The sequence below is a fragment of the Ranitomeya variabilis genome, chromosome 7 (assembly GCF_051348905.1).
Source record: "Ranitomeya variabilis isolate aRanVar5 chromosome 7, aRanVar5.hap1, whole genome shotgun sequence".
NCBI classification, from domain to species: domain Eukaryota; kingdom Metazoa; phylum Chordata; class Amphibia; order Anura; family Dendrobatidae; genus Ranitomeya; species Ranitomeya variabilis.
The window spans coordinates 233,688,994-233,704,668 of NC_135238.1; the positions used below are offsets into that span (position 1 = coordinate 233,688,994).

At 46.8% G+C, this 15,675-nt stretch overlaps 1 protein-coding gene across 1 annotated transcript in view; it reads left to right on the forward strand.

Moving 5' to 3' along the window:
• The window catches only part of ZNF142 (zinc finger protein 142), a 30,831-nt gene extending 27,051 nt beyond the window's left edge, over positions 1 to 3,780 (forward strand). Inside the window, exons 10-11 of the mRNA XM_077273185.1 lie at positions 10 to 483; positions 2,077 to 3,780. The gene's annotated coding sequence lies outside the window, so the exon portion shown is untranslated. The remainder of the gene's footprint in view (positions 1 to 9; positions 484 to 2,076) is intronic.
• The last annotated feature ends 11,895 nt before the right edge of the window (positions 3,781 to 15,675 follow it).

Here is a 15,675-nt window from a genome sequence, read left to right on the forward strand (position 1 = left end):
TGCCTGCAGTGATCTCTGCACGGGTCACAGAGCATGCCTGCACAGTGATCTCTGCACGGGTCACAGAGCATGCCTGCACAGTGATCTCTACACGGGTCACAGCATGCCTGCACAGTGATCTCTGCACGGGTCACAGAGTATGCTGCCTATGCCTGCACAGTGATCTCTGCACGGGTCACACAGCATGCCTGCAGTGATCTCTGCACGGGTCACAGAATGCTCACTACACTCTCCACACAGCAGCTTCTTAAGGTTGTGCTCAAAAGTTTACATACCCTGGCATAATTTTTGCTTTCTTGGCCTTTTTTCAGAGAATATGAATAACACCAAAACTTTTTCTCCACTCATGGTTAGTGGTTGGGTGAAGCCATTTATTGACAAATTACTGTGTTTTCTCTTTTTAAATCATAATGACAACCCAAAACATCCAAATGACCCTTTTTTTGCAAACAATCGTTTTGTGTATACAGCTTCAGTAATGATGTACAGTGCCTAAAAGTAGTATTCAACCCCCTGCAGATTTAGCAGGTTTAATAAGATGCAAATAAGTTAGAGCCTTCAAACTTCAAACAAGAGCAGGATTTATTAACAGATGCATAAATCTTACAAACCAAAAAGTTTTGTTGCTCAGTTAAATTTTTATAAATTTTAAACATAAAAGTGTGGGTCAATTATTATTCAACCCCCTAGGTTTAATATTTTGTGGAATAACCTTTGTTTGCAATTACAGCTAATAATCGTCTTTTATAAGACCTGATCAGGCCGGCACAGGTCTCTGGAGTTATCTTGGCCCACTCCTCCATGCAGATCTTCTCCAAGTTATCTAGGTTCTTTGGGTGTCTCATGTGGACTTTAATCTTGAGCTCCTTCCACAAGTTTTCAATTGTGTTAAGGTCAGGAGACTGACTAGGCCACTGCAACACCTTGATTTTTTGCCTCTTGAACCAGGCCTTGGTTTTCTTGGCTGTGTGCTTTGGGTCGTTGTCTTGTTGGAAGATGAAATGACGACCCATCTTAAGATCCTTGATGGAGGAGCGGAGGTTCTTGGCCAAAATCTCCAGGTAGGCCGTGCTATCCATCTTCCCATGGATGCGGACCAGATGGCCAGGCCCCTTGGCTGAGAAACAGCCCCACAGCATGATGCTGCCACCACCATGCTTGACTGTAGGGATGGTATTCTTGGGGTCGTATGCAGTGCCATCCAGTCTCCAAACATCACGTGTGTGGTTGGCACCAAAGATCTCGATCTTGGTCTCATCAGACCAGAGAACCTTGAACCAGTCAGTCTCAGAGTCCTCCAAGTGATCATGAGCAAACTGTAGACGAGCCTTGACATGACGCTTTGAAAGTAAAGGTACCTTACGGGCGCGTCTGGAACGGAGACCATTGCGGTGGAGTACGTTACTTATGGTATTGACTGAAACCAATGTCCCCACTGCCATGAGATCTTCCCGGAGCTCCTTCCTTGTTGTCTTTGGGTTAGCCTTGACTCTTCGGACAAGCCTGGCCTCGGCACGGGAGGAAACTTTCAAAGGCTGTCCAGGCCGTGGAAGGCTAACAGTAGTTCCATAAGCCTTCCACTTCCGGATGATGCTCCCAACAGTGGAGACAGGTAGGCCCAACTCCTTGGAAAGGGTTTTGTACCCCTTGCCAGCCTTGTGACCCTCCACGATCTTGTCTCTGATGGCCTTGGAATGCTCCTTTGTCTTTCCCATGTTGACCATGTTTGAGTGCTGTTCACAAGTTTGGGGAGGGTCTTAAATAGTCAGAAAAGGCTGGAAAAAGAGATAATTAATCCAAACATGTGAAGCTCATTGTTCTTTGTGCCTGAACTACTTCTTAATACTTTAGGGGAACCAAACAGAATTCTGGTGGGTTGAGGGGTTGAATAATAAATGACCATCTGAAAAAACTTTTCCCAATTTAAAAAAATAAATAAACAAAGAAATAACATTCTTTTTTGCTGCAGTGCATTTCACACTTCCAGGCTGATCTACAGTCCAAATGTCACAATGCCAAGTTAATTCCAAATGTGTAAACCTGCTAAATCTGCAGGGGGTTGAATACTACTTGTAGGCACTGTATGTGTCCCTATGGTTGCAGACAGACAAAACAAAACCGTGCAGTCTGATCCTGCAGCAACGTTTTACTCTCCTCCACCGTCACTACCTGTAGGATAGCAAGAAAGAGAGATAGTAATGGTGGAGAACTGCAGGATCCAACCTGTGTGTCTGAAGTCATAGAGACACATAGGTCTGCGTCGGAGCTGTGTGCAAAAAATTGCTGCAGATTCCCAAAACTATTTAAAAAGTTGCGTAACATTTTATTTTATCTGTGTTAAAGCAATGGAGCTTCGTTTGGGGGGACATGACCTTTCTCTTAATTAATAGTGTCCCATCGTTTTCCCTGCAGAGTCCAGTCAGTGCTGTACGTTACTTGCCGGAGCTCTTGGTGCTGTCACGGTTATCGGGGCATTAGATCTGGGACTTTTCTGCTGTCCCCTAAGTAAAAGGATGGTCGACTCTCCTTATGTAGGTAATAACGGCGGCATTCTTCCTGTCTTTATTATCGACAGTAGGAACGGCGCCAGCTCAGGAGAACTGTGTACAGCTATGTAGTGGGTGCAGAAGCCATGTAATGCTTAAAGGGGTTGTCCGCCGATCACAAGTCCCAAAATCAATTAGTCAATGGAGTAGTAATGAGTAGGTGCTACGAATGGCCACTCCATTCTCTGGTGGGGGTCTCGGCAGTTTTGACCCCCAGTGATCATACATTTATCCTATCCTGTGGACAGGTGTTGGTAGGACTTTGTAATCTTTTCCAGTTTTACTCCCATAAAATGTTTCTTCCTGTAACAACCTGTGCGGTTTCTGATATCCGTTCATTCGTGAGCCATCATGTGTAATGACCAAAGGTATCTTATTTTTAGGGCTGTAAGGTGAAGACCGCTGAAAGTAGGAAAAACATTTCTTGCTAATTAAAACTTCTTCCTTTTTAGTTTACACAAGTGGACGGGTCAATATTGCTAATTTTAATGCACTAAGGAAGAATTTGGAGATAATGGACCCATTGTTAGTGTTTCTCTGCAGCATGCCCATTATACACATAGCTTTACAGCACAGACATTATGTACACTGTCGGCAGCACATACATACACAACATTGCTGCATGCACACAGCTTTGCTACATAAACACACACACCTTTGCTACATACACACACCTTTGCTACATACACACTGTTCATTACCATATTTTGAAGTTCCTTCCAGACATGTGACTGATCAAATGATCTGGAAGGACGATCAGCTAAGACAGGACCTACAGCTTTATTGATGTGCAAGGCCTGCTAGCCTCTTCTGCTCTGCTATGATCATACTGATCTGTGTCGGATAGGAGGACAGATCTGTGCGCTGCATTGTTTTATGTTGTTGGGACGGATGCTGTGTCAGTGTTCTGCTCTTTCCTAGGAAGCTGCCCCCACCAAACTGTTACTCCCACATTTTTTATTTATTTATTTTTTAGTCCAAAAGATACTGTCTATCCATTTCTCATTTTGTATGTTCCGTTACTTCCGATTATACAAGTTTTTATTTTCAGCTGTTATCATTTTTGTTAAATTGCACGTTGAACAGTATTGATTTGGATGGCGACTTCCAGAAGTTTTCCAGTTCTGTTGTAAATATTGTACATTTTCCTCAGACGTCGCTGCGTCCTTTACATTTTGAATGGTAATGGCTTTTAGGGGTCAAAAAATAAATAAAGGCGCCAAAAGTGTTGGTATTCTTGGTTGTAAAATTTGTGATACAGATTTCCTGAGTGTCTGTCGTTAATTGGTCATATACAAGAAACTGCAACTGTTGTCTGCCATTTTCAGTGTTATTCCGCTAAGTATACTTACAAGTATACACAAGCTCCTCCCCTTTTTCCCCCAGGCGTGAACATACCAGTGTCCTTGTCTCCCTCGCCAATTATTCCCAGCATGGATCTAAGCTTGTATTCCTCTTGTCTTTCTGGACAGAAAAAGCATCTTTCTCCACTTATGAGCCACTTCTCCTTTCCCCTGCTTCACTGTGAGAAATGGCTAAAATCTTGTTTTTCTTGAAATAACAAACCAAAACAAAACACCCTCACATCAAGGCCAGATAATAGAAAGAGTATATACTTTATTAATATAAAAACAACATTTATAGCATATAAAACTGTAAGGGGTAATGACCACCAGTGCAGGAGCAATGGTGGGTCACACACAGGAGGCGTCCTCAATATGCACAGAAATAAAGCGGCAGGGAGTACTCATTCAGGGAGCATATATGGTAGTAAAAGTGTAAGCAGATATATAATAAATCCATAAATATACAGCCCAGTAAATACATACATGTATAAATTATGACACAATGCCCATACCTAACATCAGGCAGCTAGATCAGCTTGACAAGAGTGCTCACATACTTTATTATATAGCGTCTGAATAAGGGTATAGTTACCTAGAGGAGGAACCCGGGGACCCACCACACCCGATGCGCGTTTCGCACCGAAATGCTTCGTCCGGGGTGGTTGGGTCCTGGTTATTAAGGCCCTGAGATTTATCCTGACACACAATTTTCTCCTACGTATCATTGGGGGACACAGGACGAATGGGTGTTATGCTGCTGCCACCAGGAGGACACTAAGTTAAACACACACAAAAGATTAACTCCTCCCCTGCAGTATACACCCACAGGCTGGACAATCCAGAGCCAGTTCTTACTTAGTGTCTCAGGAGGCACTTGGGTCCTCAGGACCCCACCAATTTTCCTTTTTGATTTAACGGAGAGAAGGGAGCGACAGGCAATTTTTGTCAGCACTGATCTCTCCCGCACCAACAACGGGCAAGTACATGGAGCGTTCCTCCTGTATCCTTTCCCGCGACGATGGATGCCAGCCCTGGCTCACCTTTTCAGTGTGGCGACGGTTCCCTAGCGTTCCGATCTCCCTCCCTCCCTCTCAGGCGACCATGGGGACTAATCATCCACCTAAGTCTCCTGGAGCCAGGGCACAGCCGGACAGATTGACAGGGCGTCCGCGCAGCCGTCCACTGCATCACCACTGAACATAGCGGTTGACACATGGCGGCAGTAGCTCTCCACCCTCTCCCTATCTAGGTGAAGGCGGATAGAGCAGCGGTCCCATCGCACAAGGTAAGTGCGGGGACCGACGAGCTGGCAGCAGGGGGTCTCCTTCCTCTCTTCTATGGCGGCTCTGCAGCCGCGGGGCAGAGTGCGGCTCTGGGGCAGCGGGCGGCCCTGCAGCCGCGGGACAGCGGGCGGCTCTGCAGCCGCGGAGCAGCGTGCGGCTCGGCAGCCGCTGGGCAGCGTTATACCTCTGAGAGGGCTCGGCGGCTCCCAGGCCCGGGCCGGGCTACAGCGCCCGCCTACAAGCACGCCGCCGCCCGCCCATGACACGCCCCCTCCCTGGGCGCTTCTCGTTGCCCGAGAAGCGCCCTCCTCACTTCTCGGCGGCCATATTGGATCAGGAAGTGCGCTGGCGGCTCTGCAGCACCGCAGCGCTCAGGACTTCAGGATCTCCCTGCCAAGCCACCGCAGAACTTAGGTGAGACGCACCCAATAGGATTGTCTTCCCCCCTGCCAGTACGCTCACTCCACAGCAAATATGTCACAGTCTAAGCATAAACGGACTGGAAAGTCACACTCGGTTATTTTTGCTGTGTGCACCTCCTGCAAGGTATCTCTACCCCGAGGTCACACTACCCCGCTGTGCTCCGCCTGCGAAATGCCGGTGGCACAAGTTGCTCCGGCTCCTGACCCGGAATGTAGCGAGCCTAGTACCCCCGCATGGGCGTCCTCCCTCGCTCGCTCTGTGGCATCTTTGGAAAGGACGATACAGTCCCTCTGTGAGCCGTCCCTTAACCAGGGCACTTCCACGGATGATATAACGCGGTCTAAGATCCTCTCTCGGCCTAGAGGTCGTACCGTCTCCAGAAGCCCTCAATCATCCCATAAGAGGCCCAGGGTGACATCTCCGGTCCGTGATCGGTCATCCGGCTCAGAGAGCGAAGTCTCTCGTCCCTCATCCCCGTCTCATAGCAGGGAATCCTTCCTGGACGACGCATCCAACGTGTCCGGTTCCCCTGAGTATCATCAGGATCAGGAGACTCTAGATTCTCTCATAGATTCTGTTACTCAGACGCTTCAGTTAGAGGAGGAAACTCCGTCCAAGACGGCTCATCCCGTGTCATTTGGGCGAGCCACAAAGGCCCATAAATTTTTTCCTACGCACCCTCAATTCAAGGACATTGTCGATCTCCATAGAGTTCGTCCGGATAAACGCTTCTCAGGTCAGAAGGCTATGCAATCTAAGTATCCGTTCGCTCAGGACCTAACTAAGGAGTGGTCTCAGTCACCCTCTGTGGACCCGCCAGTGTCGCGGCTAGCCACCAGAGCGGTTCTATCCTCCTCCGAGGGCGCGTCTATCAAGCATCCCACTGATAGACAAATTGATCAGATGGCTCGCTCAGCCTTCGAGGCATCCTCGGCTTCTCTATTTCCCTCTTTTGCCATCACGTGGGTCGCAAAAGCCATGTCCCATTGGGCCGAGTCTTTATCCTCTATGGCACTACGGGCCGACTTACCCCCAGAGATTCCACATTTGGCCACTCAGATCGCCAGAGCGGGGGACTTCGTAGTTTCCGCATCCCTAGACGCGGCCAACTGTGCCTCACAGGCAGCGGCCAATGCTGTCACGATCCGCAGATCCCTTTGGCTCAGGGACTGGAAAGCGGACTCGGGGTCCAAAAAATCCCTCACGTCTCTCCCATACCAGGGCGAACGTCTATTTGGGGATAAACTGGACAAATTAATTGCAGATTCCACAGGAGGAAAGAGCAAATTTCTTCCCCAGCAACGAACTTTTCGCCCCTTTCGCAATCAACAGGGCCGGGGCCGATATTTCCGTTTCGGCTCCAATTGGTCCAATCCCTCCTCCGCGCCATCTGGCGCTGGGAGAGGGCAGCGCAAGGACAGAGCCTCCCAGCCGTCTTACAAGCCTTCTCCCTCTTGGAGAGGCAGACCCAGACAACAGGGATCCCGAGGGCCCAGACCCGGCAGGTCTCCACCTCAATGACTTTTGGCAAACACCAAAGGACTCCGACAGAGTAGGCGGCCGCCTACTTTTCTTTCGGGACGCGTGGCTCTCGGTAGTTCCCGACCGATGGGTCCGCGACCTAGTGTCTTACGGTTACAAGATAGAGTTTGTCTCTCTTCCCCCATCTCGTTTCTTCCAGTCCCCCCCTCCCAGAGCAAGGGTCGATCAGTATTTCCAGGCTATAAGGGCGCTATGGGAAGACGGGGTCATCATCCCGGTACCTCAGAACGAGAGGTACCAAGGTTTTTATTCCAACCTTTTCATCGTACCAAAAAAAGGACGGCTCAGTACGTCCGATTTTAGACCTCAAACTCCTCAACAAGTACGTACGCGTACATCATTTCCGTATGGAGTCCCTCCGCTCGGTAATTGCCTCTCTGGAAGAAGGCGAGTTTCTGGCATCTCTAGACGTACAAGACGCCTATCTGCACATTCCCATCCTACCGTCTCATCAGCGGTTCCTCCGCTTTGCCGTCCAGGGACACCATTTTCAGTTTGTCGCCCTACCCTTCGGGCTGGCCACCGCTCCTCGGGTATTCACCAAGGTCATGGCAGCTGCCGTGGCCATTCTCCATGCTCGAGGTGTAGTGGTGTTGCCTTACTTGGACGACATTCTCATAAAGGGTCCCTCCTTTCGGTCCTGCTCAGAAGCAGTAGACGTCACAATAGATACCTTTTTGCGCCTGGGTTGGAAAATCAATTTCAGGAAATCTTCCCCAGTCCCGGCTCAAACCATATCCTACCTGGGGATGATCCTAGATTCCTCTCAGGGTCTGGTACTTCTACCCCCGGAAAAGGTATCCACTCTACAGAGAGAAGTCCGAAAGCTTACCCAACCTCGCCCTCACTCCCTACGCTTCTCCATGAGGGTACTCGGCAGGATGGTGGCGGCAATGGAGGCAGTGCCTTTTGCGGTTTTTCACCTCCGTCCTCTACAGCACGCCCTTCTGGCAGTATGGGACAGGAATCCCGCCTCGCTAGACCGCCGTCTCCTTCTCTCTCGTTCCATCAGGCAGTCCCTCAGGTGGTGGACCAACAGGTCCTCCCTGACTCGGGGGAAGTCTTTTCTTCCGGTCCACTGGTTGGTTGTCACAACGGACGCCAGTCTCTTCGGCTGGGGTGCTGTGTTCCGTTGCCACTCGACTCAGGGTCGCTGGTCCCCGCAGGAATCTCAGCTACCCATCAACATCCTAGAGATTCGGGCGATCAGACTGGCACTCCGCCAGTTTCAGCCGTTTCTTTCCGGCCGCGCGGTCAGAGTCCAGTCCGACAACGCCACTGCGGTAGCCTACATCAACCGCCAAGGGGGCACTCGCAGCAAAGCGGCCATGGTCGAGGTATCACTCATTCTCCGCTGGGCCGAGACCAACCACTCCATACTCTCAGCAGTTTACATCCCGGGCGTGGAAAACTGGGAAGCGGACTTTCTAAGTCGCCACAGTCTCGATCCCGGAGAGTGGTCTCTCCATCCCGCAGTCTTTCACCAGATATGCTCTCGTTGGGGGACCCCGGACGTGGATCTGATGGCATCTCGCCTCAACCGCCAGGTTCCCGTCTTTATGGCCAGGTCTCACGACCCTTCAGCTTTCGGAGCCGACGCTCTCGTCTTCTCATGGCAGAGTTTCAGACTCCCATACATCTTTCCCCCAATTCCCCTTCTGGCAAAGGTTATCAGGAAAATCAGGGCAGAACGGATTCCAGTAATTCTCATCGCTCCGGACTGGCCGCGCAGGACGTGGTACGCCGAGATGGTGCAACTGGTTTCAGACGTACCCTGGAGGCTGCCGAGCCGCGCAGACCTCCTGTCTCAAGGGCCCATTTACCACCCGAACTCAGAGGTCCTGTGTTTAACGGCGTGGCCGTTGAGTCCTGGGTACTGAGGCAGAGGGGTCTGCCGCAGTCGGTCATATCTACCATGCTTCGCGCACGCAAATCTTCTTCCATGCGCATCTACCACCGCGCCTGGAAGGCTTACTTCGCCTGGTGCAGGGATCGGGGACGGTCTCCCCTCCAATTTTCTATTCCTCACATTTTGGAATTCCTCCAATCAGGCGTAGATTTGGGCCTTGCTCTCAGCTCTCTTAAGGGCCAAATTTCTGCTCTCTCGGTTCTTTTCCAGAGAAGGTTTGCAAACAAATTGCAAGTCAGGACTTTCATCCAGGGGGTTTCTCATATGGTTCCACCTTACAGGATGCCCTTGGAACCATGGGATCTGAATCTGGTCCTCTGTGCTCTTCAAGAGCCCCCCTTTGAGCCCTTGCAAGAAGTGTCCTTGCGTTTCTTATCGTGGAAGATTGCTTTTCTCGTGGCCGTCACGTCTATTAGACGTGTCTCTGAGCTAGCAGCCCTGTCCTGTCAACCTCCTTTCCTCGTGTTCCACCAGGACAAGGTAGTTCTAAGGACATGTCCGACTTTTCTTCCAAAGGTCGTTTCCTCATTCCATCTTAATGAGGAGATTGTCCTTCCTTCACTGTGTCCTGCTCCTTCTCACCGCACGGAAAAGGCTCTCCACACTCTGGACCTAGTGAGGGGTCTCAGACGTTATGTCTCCAGAACTGCGTCTTTCCGTAGGTCAGACGCCTTGTTCGTTCTTCCGGAAGGGCCACGGAAGGGACTCCCCGCTTCCAAGGCTTCCATTGCCAAGTGGATTCGTTCTGCCATCCAAGAGTCCTACCGCGTCAAGGGTCACGCTGCACCTCCGGGGATCAAGGCTCACTCTACCCGGTCAGTCGGCGCGTCCTGGGCCATCCGGCACCAGGCATCGGCAGCGCAGGTCTGCAAGGCTGCTACATGGTCCAGCCTACATACATTCACTATGTGCACTCTCAGGCCTCGGCAGATGCGTCCGTTGGTAGGCGAATCCTACAAGCGGCAGTGTCTCATCTGTAGTTCATAGGTGCGCACAGCATTCCTAACTTCATGTTACCCACCCAGGGACTGCTTTGGGACGTCCCATTCGTCCTGTGTCCCCCAATGATACGTAGGAGAAAAGGAGATTTTTGTGTACTCACCGTAAAATCTTTTTCTCCGAGTCATCATTGGGGGACACAGCACCCTCCCTGTTAGCCTAGTTGGCTCAATTGTTCTTTTCAGTCTGAGTTTGTTGACTATGACATGTTTTCTGTTTGTTATCTGGCTTACTCCTACTGCTTTGTTACCGAACTGGCTCTGGATTGTCCAGCCTGTGGGTGTATACTGCAGGGGAGGAGTTAATCTTTTGTGTGTGTTTAACTTAGTGTCCTCCTGGTGGCAGCAGCATAACACCCATTCGTCCTGTGTCCCCCAATGATGACTCGGAGAAAAAGATTTTACGGTGAGTACACAAAAATCTCCTTTTTTCATATACAAGGATTCATTCTTTCGCCAAGTACAGGGTACCGCTATGGGGGCGTCTTGTGCGCCTTCATATGCGAATCTCTTTTTAGGCCTTTGGGAACGTGACATTTTTCAAACATCTCCACATCATCTTAGCACAGGGGTCATTGCCTGGTGGAGGTATATTGATGACGTACTGATGATTTGGCAGGGAACCCGGGCTGAGCTAGACTTATTCTTTACGGTTCTTAACAACAACAGTAAGAACATTAAACTTACGTACAAATGTGACACCAGCCGTATCGAGTTCCTCGACATCTCCATTTTTGCAGACAAAGATGGGTTTTTACAAACCGACTTGTACCGAAAAAGCACGTCGGTTAACTCAGTACTACATGCGTCTTCACAACATCCTTATCATCTCATAAAAAATATCCCAACAGGACAATATCTACGTGCAAGAAGAATTTGTTCAAATAATCTTCTTTTTGAAAAGCAGGCATCAGACCTCCATAAACGATTCAAGGACAGAGGATATGGGAGAAGAACCATCTGTCGGTCATATCAACGAGCATATCGGAGCCAGAGAACTGAATTGCTGCAGCAAAAGAAACCCACTGGACAAAATGACCAGGTACGATGTATCTTGGATTACAACTCTAGGAGTAGTGAGATCAGGGCTGCTATTGCCAAGCATTGGCATATATTGCAACTAGATGACACAATTTCCCAATTTATTGGTGACTATCCAGCGATCTCTTTCAGGAGATCCCAGAATCTTAGAGATCATCTAGTTCATAGTTACCATAAGGGTCCAAGACAAAAATACATTTTCGAGTCCAGAGGGCCAAAGTGGGGTTGCACTCGATGTGGTAAGTGCATTGCATGTAAAAATATTTGTGAGTCCACAGAATTCCTTAATTCTGCTGGGGATAGAATTTTTAAAATCACCCACACAATTACATGCACTACCAAAGCAGTGGTTTATCATGCCACTTGCCCCTGCGGCCTCATTTATGTGGGTATGACGTCGCGTGAACTTCGCCGCAGGGTGCGTGAGCATGTCTTAGACATTACAGATGCTTCCACTGAAGATGACACCACTAAACTAAAACCAATACCGCGCCACTTTAAGGCCTTTCACAATTGCGACCCTATGGGGCTGAGCGTCAAGGGTATTGATAGAGTGTTCATTGGCCCTCGTGGGGGGAATTGGAAGAGACTCTTGGCTCAAAGGGAAACAAAGTGGATATATAGACTCCAGACCATTTCTCCACATGGCTTGAACGATCATAATAGTTTTGTTCCCTTTTTACCCATATGATTGTCCTGCTTGAGTTACTATCTCCACGACTTCTCATTGCTGCTTTCTGTATGTTTTTATCCTGGCTTGTTTTTAATAAATTTTTATATATTGTATGTCTGTGTCTTATTCATTATTTCTATTTCTAATTTTAATCTTTTAGGGGTTTACATATTTGGTCACACGTTCCATGGTCTTTCAAGAGGATGTTATTATCAGCCGTTTTAAGAAGATACGCGCGTCATGGCATTATATTTGTTATATTAATTAATAAGGATTCACTTTTTATAGTCATCATTATATGGTTTTAAATACCTTTACATATTCACCTATTATGGGATTTATCTATCCCAATTGGTTGTATTGTTGTATTAATAATTATTATATTTATTGTCATGCATTTATGTCACTTTAGTCATCATTATATGGCTTTTAATATTTTTATATATTTACCTATTATGGTATTTATTTATTCCAATTGGTTGTATTGTTGTATTGATAATTATATATTTATGGTTATGCACTTATGTCACTTTATTCCTTTATAGGATATTACTTACCCCATTGTATTCTTTACCTGTCCCTTGTTGGGACTCTATACTGCTTATCATCATATTTATTATATGCACTTATGCTACTTTATTTTATATTTATTTTTATTTCTCTTTGCCTATATATCTTTTTTTTATTTTATTCGGGATAATTCCATATATTGATGCTTGTCATCTTATGTTTTCTGTATAACCGTATAATGTATGGCTATTTTTTATTTTATAATATATCACATATCGCACTCTATCGTACATCTATCATATTCATTCATACGCACATGTCATTTTAATTCTTAGTATATTTTATTGTTTTTGACCAACACACCTATACACTTTGGTGTACGTCATCTTTTGTCCTTCTGATTAATCAATTAGAGTTTATTTATTCATTTATTTGCATTTTTCTTTTTCCTGGTAGTCTTCATTTATGTACTTATATATATAGCAATCCTTGTAATTGATTTATATTCACGTACTATGTTATTGTCTCTTCCTGTTTCACAATACTATTCTCACACTTTCGTTACTTTTATTTTGGTTGGCTCTTCATCTAATTTTCACTTCTTTTCCCTTCTTGCTATCATCTCTATTGGTGTTGATTAGCATTAGCGATATTTCTCCTTCTTTATCACATTTTTATGTATGTTCACGTTTTTTCCTGCCATATGCGCCTGTGCCTTATTATTCTGTAGCACAGCTGTATATATTTTTTCGGCTTTTGTTATTGTGGCCCCACAAAACTGCTATTCTAACCACATACATGTATAGCAGGTATTTTTTCCACCATAGCAGCGCGCACCTGCGCGGTTGGTGTCTGATAGACGCTTTGCTTTGTTCCGGCTCCATCTACTATACGCACATGCAGCAGGTACGCATTTTTACTTCAACAGTGCGCGCCTGCGCTGTAGGTGCCTTACTGACGCCGTACAGATTCTCAGTGTCCAGCGATGCAGGTTTAATTATGCGCATGCGCAGTGGGTACGCTTCCGGCTCTAACAAGCGCGCGCCTGCGCTGTAGGTGTCAGATGGACGCCGATCAAACTTCCGGTTTCTAACGCTACACGTGGAACTGTGTATACCGCTGTATGGCGCGCCCGTATAGCACCCTATTGCTGATGCGGCACGTGCGATGTGGTGGATCAAGGTATGCTTAGCCATTACTATGCATGATCACAGGTGTTGGTGGCTTTATTTCTAAACTCCTCTGTACTCTTATTGGTCATGACCAATATATAACCCCATTTGGCCAGGACCCAACCACCCCGGACGAAGCATTTCGGTGCGAAACGCGCGTCGGGTGTGGTGGGTCCCCGGGTTCCTCCTCTAGGTAACTATACCCTTATTCAGACGCTATATAATAAAGTATGTGAGCACTCTTGTCAAGCTGATCTAGCTGCCTGATGTTAGGTATGGGCATTGTGTCATAATTTATACATGTATGTATTTACTGGGCTGTATATTTATGGATTTATTATATATCTGCTTACACTTTTACTACCATATATGCTCCCTGAATGAGTACTCCCTGCCGCTTTATTTCTGTGCATATTGAGGACGCCTCCTGTGTGTGACCCACCATTGCTCCTGCACTGGTGGTCATTACCCCTTACAGTTTTATATGCTATAAATGTTGTTTTTATATTAATAAAGTATATACTCTTTCTATTATCTGGCCTTGATGTGAGGGTGTTTTGTTTTGGTTTGTCAGTATAGGTGTACCTTCATGGCTTCATTAGGGGTATTATTTTGGTGTTTTTTCTTGAAATAATATAAACTGCCAATTGACTGAGGGATTATTACAGATGTCTATTGAAGACTATGAACAGGGTGGAGGGAACAAAGTGAAAGCATCAGAGTTCTGCTGCTTTCTAGTAAATTATCACAGATCTGGATTCGCAGCTACACTGTTCAGTAGTGCTGTATAATGACCTCCATGCTGCTGCTTTTTTGAAATGTTATCTCAGATCTGGATTCACAGCTACACTGTTCAGTAGTGCTGTATAATTACCTCCATGCATGCTGCTTTTTTGAAATGTTATCTCAGATCTGGATTCACAGCTACGCTGTTAAGTAGTGCTGTATAATTACCTCCATGCTCCTGCTTTCAAGTAAATGTTATTTCTCAGATCTAGATTCACAGCTGCACTGCTCAGTAATAATAATAAATAATAATAATAATCTTTATTTATATAGCGCCAACATATTCCGCAGCGCTTTACAGTTTAACAGTTTCAAACACAACAGTCATAGGTAACAATGTTAACAATACAATAATTATTGATGGTCCAGCCATCTTCCGGGGGTGGGGGATAGATGGAGATAGTGAATGGGTTACACACACACAAACATAAAATGAGTTTGATTAGGGAACGTGATAGGCCGCTCTGAACAAATGTGTTTTGAGTGAGCGCCTAAAACTATGCAAGTTGTGGATGGTCCTAATATCTTGGGGTAGAGCATTCCAGAGGATTGGCGCAGCACGGGAGAAGTCTTGGAGTCGGGAGTGGGAGGTATGGATTAGTGCAGAGGTTACTCGAAAGTCATTTGCAGAGCGCAGAGGTCGGTTAGGCCGATAGACAGAAATGGGGGAGGAGATGTAAGGGGGTGCCGCACTGTGGAGAGCTTTGTGGGTGAGAGCAAGTATTTTGAATTGTATCCTGTAATGAATGAGCAGGCAGTGTAACGACTGGCGAAGAGTGGACACGTCTGAGTAACGATTAGCCAGATGGACAACCCTGGCTGCTGCATTAAGGATGGACTGGAGAGGGGAAAGTCGAGTGAGGGGGAGGCCAATTAATAGAGAGTTGCAGTAGTCCAGGCGGGAGTGGATCAGGGCGACAGTGAGGCTTTTTGTTGTTTCCATGGTGAGAAAAGGGCGGATTCTAGAGATGTTCTTTAGGTGTAAGCGGCACGAGCGGGCAAGAGATTGTATATGCTCAGTAATGCTTTAATGACCTCCACACTGTTAATTTGCAGGATAATCTTTCATTTCACCCCACTGCTGGATTCAAAGCTACACTTCTCAGTACTGATGTATACGGTCCTCTCTGCTGCTGTTTTCTCGTAGTTTTCTAAATTCAGTGCTAGAGTCACAGCTGCACTACATTAGTGGCTTAGCATTTCGGAAAGTTACAAAACGACAAAGCGACTGGTGTGAAGAAGTTGCTTTAATTAAAAAAAAAAAAAAATTCCACGGACAAACAGACAATAGAGCACAAGATGCATTGGTTTTCGGAAATTTTGCTGACAATTGATTATGTGAGATATTGTTACTAAGGCATTTTATATTATTAGCTATACTGCTATGTGGATAACAAGTTGCAGCAAGACCTGGATATATGAGGAAGAGGAAGAACTAAAGGGCAG